The sequence below is a fragment of the Gossypium hirsutum genome, chromosome A12 (genome assembly GCF_007990345.1).
Source record: "Gossypium hirsutum isolate 1008001.06 chromosome A12, Gossypium_hirsutum_v2.1, whole genome shotgun sequence".
Lineage (NCBI taxonomy): Eukaryota > Viridiplantae > Streptophyta > Magnoliopsida > Malvales > Malvaceae > Gossypium > Gossypium hirsutum.
Genome location: NC_053435.1, coordinates 71,604,557 through 71,610,556, shown reverse-complemented (window position 1 = coordinate 71,610,556; position 6,000 = coordinate 71,604,557).

The following is a 6,000-nucleotide window of genomic DNA, read 5'->3' as shown; positions in this document are numbered from 1 at the left end:
GCATTTCCTCAGAAGCTGTAATGTGTAAACGTTTCGAGGATGGGCTAAATGATGATATAAAGCTGTATGTTGGCATTTTGGAAATCCAAGAATTTGTGGCACTTGTCGAGTGAGCTTGCAAAGCCGAGGAGCTCAGTATGGAGAAAAGAAAAGTTGAGGTGGGAGCAAAGGAGTTTTGTAAGAGGTCTTCGGGGAAGCCCTTCCCACAGTCATCGAAGAAATTTAGAGATGGCTTAGGCCGGTCTAGAGACACTTCGGGCTTTTCTAGACGAGATCGCGATCGACCCCCTGCGAGTGCACGAGTCACTTCGGTCGCCAATGTGGGAAATGATCGTCGAGATAGAACGGAGTGTCAGTATTGTGGTAAATGGCATTCGGGGAGTTGTAGATTCCATGACCGCTCCTGTTACAAGTGCGGATCAGTTGACCACTTCATTAAAGATTGCCCGAGGTTGTCTGAATAGAATGAAAATCAGAGTGGAAAACCGGGTGCTACCACTGCTAGTGGTGGTCAGAGAGGATCTAGGGATGCTACGACCAGATCTGAGGCTCGTGATCCTGCTAGGGCTTATGCTATACGCACACGCGAGGATGCTTCCTCGCCAGACGTTATTACCGGTACTTTTACTCTCTTTGATACTAATGTGATTGCTTTGATTGACCCCGGTTCTACTCATTCTTATATATGTGAAACCTTAGCATCCAGTAAGACTTTGCCTATTGAGTCTACTGAGTTCGTAATTCGGGTGTCAAATCCCTTGGGCCATTACGTGCTTGTCAACAAAGTGTGTAAGAAATGTCCCCTAGTAATTCGAGGTTCCTGCTTTCCGGCAGACTTGATGCTTTTGCCGTTTGATGAATTTGATGTTATCCTCGGTTTAGATTTGCTTGACCGTGCATGATGCGGTTGTGAATTGCAAAAGCAAGACTATTGGTTTGAGGTGTGCAAATAACGAGATAATCCGAGTTGAGTCTACGGACTTAAAGGGGTTGCCAGTGGTAATATCATCAATGTTGGCTTAGAAATATGTAAGAAAGGGGTGCGAAGCATACCTTGCGTATGTACTCGATGACAAAGAGTTAGAAAGGAAACCCGAATCTGTGCCGGTGGTTTGTGAATACCCGGATGTTTTTCCCGAAGAATTACCGGGTTTACCACCTATTCGGGAGGTAGAGTTTGGTATTGAGCTTGTACCTGGGACTACACCAATTTTGATAGCTCCGTATCGTATGGCACCAACCGAGTTAAAAGAGTTGAAAGCTCAGTTGCAAGAGTTGACGGATAGAGGTTTCGCTCGACCAAGTTTCTCACCTTGGGGTGCACCAGTATTGTTTGTGAAAAAGAAGGACGAAACCATTAGGTTGTGCATCGACTATCGTCAGCTGAATAAAGTGACAATAAAGAATAAATATCCGTTACCGCGAATTGGTGATTTGTTTGATCAACTAAAGGGAGCCTCGGTGTTTTCAAAGATAGATTTGAGATCGGGTTATTACCAGTTGCGAATTCGAGATTCAGATATACCCAAAACTGCTTTCAGAACGAGATACGGCCACTACGAGTTCTTAGTGATGCCGTTTGGGCTCACTAATGCCCCTGCGGTATTTATGGATTTGATGAATCGGATCTTCAGACAGTATTTGGACCGGTTCGTAGTTGTGTTCATTGATGACATCTTGGTCTATTCAAGAGATGAGACCGATCATGCTGAGCACCTGAGATTAGTGTTGCTAATTTTACGGGATAAGCAGTTATATGCTAAGTTCAGTAAGTGTGAGTTCTGGTTAAGAGAGGTTAGCTTCTTGGGCCATGTGGTATCCGCATCGGGTATTCGAGTTGACCCGAGCAAAAATTTCAGCCATACTTAACTGGAAGCCTTCGAGAAATATTACTGAGGTACGGAGCTTTTTGGGACTTGCCAGTTACTACCGACGGTTTGTAAAAGGTTTCTCGATGATAGCCACACCAATGACGAAGCTACTTCAAAAAGATGTTAAGTTCGAATGGACGGAAAAATGTCAGAAAAGTTTTGATCAACTGAAAACTTATTTGACTGAAGCTCCAATTCTAGTGCAACCCAAATCAGGCAAAGAGTTTGTCATTTATAGTGATGCCTCCCTACTTGGGATGGGTTGCGTATTGATGCAAGAAGGTCGAGTTGTGGCCTATGCTTTGAGACAATTAAAGCCACATGAGAAAAATTATCCGACCCATGACCTCGAATTAGCTGCTATCGTATTCGCCTTGAAAATATGGCGACATTACTTATTTGGTGAGAAGTGCCATGTATTTTCGGATCACAAAAGTCTCAAATATTTGATGACTCAAAGAGACTTGAATCTGCGACAAAGGCGTTGGCTTGAGTTGTTGAAAGATTATGGGCTTGCCATTGATTATCACCCGGGAAAGGCTAATGTGGTTGCAGATGCCTTACATCGTAAATCACTGTTTGCTTTACGAGCGATTAATGTACACTTGTCTGTTCTATCGGACAATGTGTTAGTGGCGGAATTAAAGGCCAAACCATTGTTGATTCATCAAATTCGTAAAGCTCAGAAAGTCGATGATGAATTGGTTGCAAAACGGGCTGAATGTGTTCCGATTATGGAATCAAAGTTTCAAATTGATGATGACTATTGTTTGAGGTTCAGAATTCGTTTGTGTGTTCCAAGAAATTCAGAACTCATTTCGATGATTCTAAACGAAGTCATTGTAGCCGAATGTCAATTCACCCGGGGAGTACGAAAATGTACAACGATCTGAGACGTCAGTTTTGGTGGCATGGTATGAAACGAGACATTTCCGATTTTGTCTCGAAGTGTTTAATATGTCAGCAAGTAAAGGCGGAACATCAAGTGCCTACGGGTTTACTTCAGCCGATCATGATACCTGAATGGAAATGGGATCGAGTCACGATGGATTTTGTGTCTGGGTTGCCATTGTCGACAAGTAAGAAAGATGCAATTTGGGTTGTCGTTGATAGACTGACTAAGTCGGCTCACTTTATCCCTGTACGCACGGATTTTTCATTGGATAGACTAGCTGAATTGTATGTTTCTCAGATTGGAGATTACACGGGGTACCTATTTCTATCGTGTCGGATAGAGATCCGAGATTCACCTCGCGATTTTGGAAGAAATTGCAAGAAGCTTTGGGTACCAAGCTGCATTTTAGCACCGCTTTTCATCCACAAACCGATGGTCAATCCGAGCGGATAGTTCAGATACTTGAGGACATGTTGAGATGTTGCATCCTCGAGTTTAGTGGTTCGTGGGAGCGGTATTTACCTTTGATTGAATTCGCTTACAACAATAGTTTTCAATCAAGTATTAAGATGGCACCTTACAAGGCTTTGTACGGGCGTAAATACCGTACGCCATTGTTTTGGACCGAGCTCAGTGAGAGTAAAATTTTTGGAGTGGACTTGGTTAAAGATGCTGAACAGAAAGTAAGAATAATTCATGAAAGTCTAAAGGCAGCATCAGATCGTCAGGAGTCGTATGCGGATTTAAAACGAAGAGATATTGAGTATCAGGTGGGAGACAAAGTGTTTCTTAAGGTCTCACCTTGGAGAAAGATACTCAGATTTGGCCGTAAGGGCAAACTGAGTTCGAGGTTCATCGGGCCATATGAGATATCCTAACGAGTCGGTCCAGTTGCGTATCATTTGATTTTGCCTCCTGAACTTGAAAAGATTCACGACGTCTTTCATGTTTCGATGGTTCGACGTTATAGATCTGATCCGTCGCACGTAATTAGTCCATCAGAGGTTGAAATTCAATCCGACATGAGTTATGAAGAAGAGCCGATTCGTATCCTAGCTCATGAAGTGAAAGAGTTACAAAACAAAAAGGTTCCTTTAGTAAAAGTGTTATGGCTCAAACACGGGATAGAAGAAGCTACTTGGGAGCCTGAGAACTCTATGAAAGAGTGATACCCAAACCTATTTACCGGTAAGATTTTCGGGGACGAAAATTTCTTAAGTGGGGGAGAGTTGTGACAGCCCTAAAAGTGACCCAAGTCGGAAAGCGGTTTCGGGACCGCTAAACCGAGTCACCAAATTATTTAAATATGATATTTATTGTCTAAAATATGTGAATATGAATGTGTGAAAGTTTTAAGCTTCGATTTCGTTAATTGCATGTGAATTTAGTTAATAGGACTTATGCGTGATACTTTTGAATTGTGATAGGGTAATCTATAAAGAGCTATTAGTGCATGTAATCAAAAGGGGGGACTTGCATGTCAAATTTCCCCCCCAATTAGTAGTGGCCGACCATGAGCATGGGTGGACAAAATGTTATGGCTAAAAACATGTCATAAACATGTTGGGGTAATGCATTATGTAAGGAATAATAAAATAAAGAGCATGGGCAATAAAATATTAGTGTTAGTAGGATGAGAAACAAAAAAAGAAGAAGGGATGTGTGTGATTGTTTCCCCCCATTGCCGTGAGTTGAAGGAAAGAAAACAAAAACAAAAGTGTTCATCCTTTGGTTCATCCTTGGCCGAAAATTTTAAGGAGGAAGGAAGAAGAAAGGTTGAAGAGGTTCGGCCATGCATGTAACTAGGCTAAGGTATGTTTGATGATGTCCATGAGATGCATGCATGATTTAGTTGTTAGCTTGAGTTCTACCTAGCCCATGGTCTAAATCTTGCTATGTGATGGAAATGACACTCGGCCATGGATGCATCATTCTTGCTTGGTGTTGATGTTGTGGGTGAGATATCAAGTTATTTTTGTGACCCAAGTTGAGATTTGAATTTTGGAATGAGTAAGGTTTTCGGCTATGGTAATTATAAGGGTGATGGATGTTGTGTCATGCTAAATCTAGATAAACAATGTTAGTGCTTATATCTCGATATTCATGAGTTTCTTTCTTGGTTTTACCTCAAACCCATGAAGTATTTTTAATTGGTGTTGTTAGAGGTTTCGGTCATGGGATTATAAGCTTGTTAGTTTTGATGGTGAAATTTATGCCTTGTAAGGGTAAATGGTGTCTTGATGCATTCGGCCATGGTAGAAAGTTGATGCATGATTTCACATGTATGTGACTTTAATGTCTAATGTATAAATATGGGCTAAGTACCTTGTGTTCCTCTTTTCGATGCTCGAATGATTAAATCAATTTGTTTGTTAAATTAAGCTCAAGAGCAAAGGGGATCTAAATCCGATAAAGGGAAGGAAAAAGTGGTCGAATAGCCATCGAAATCGTTCGACAACATCCGAGGTAAGTTTTCGAGTAACGAGACTTAGTTTACGATTTGATTAAGTCATGACGTATGAGCGTAGCAAATATACGGTGATATGATGATTCTACTTGAATTTTATGTTGAGTTAATTTGTCTATACGTGTGACGGGTAGCCGTATGTGCATAGAGATCGTGTCATAAAGCAAACTAAACCATGCTGTTTGTATGTGGCTAGTGAGCCGAAAATAGGATTGCTTAATACGTGACGTGTGTTTGAACTCCAATTATGAAAATCAAATATAGATGTGTCATGATTTATTGATATGTGTAGGAATATTTGGATGAAAACCGGGCTAAGTCCCGAAGGCATCTGCACTAGTGACTAATCCGAGCTAAGTCCCAAAGGCAATTGTGCGAGTTACTAAATCCGGGCTAAGTCCCGAAGGCAATTGTGCGAGTTACTCTAACCGGGCTATGTCCCGAAGGCATTTGAGCGAGTAGTTATATCCGGTTAAATTCCGAAGGTATGTGATTTGGGAATGAGCGATCTGCTGTAATAATTTCAATTAATACGCTCGTAAAATCCCAGCGATGAGGTATGTTTCGTATGTGCTTTGAATTAGTTGAGCCCTTACAAATAAGTATTCGCTCAGTTGATAAATGAGCTACCGGCCTTTGGCTAAGTTGATCTTTGTGTATGAATATAAGGGTTGGTAATGTGAAGTAAGTATGATATTGAGAATTTGTGCATATGAAATTATCTGTTTAGCTACATGAATGCTATACTTTGGTTGTGTCTAAATTCA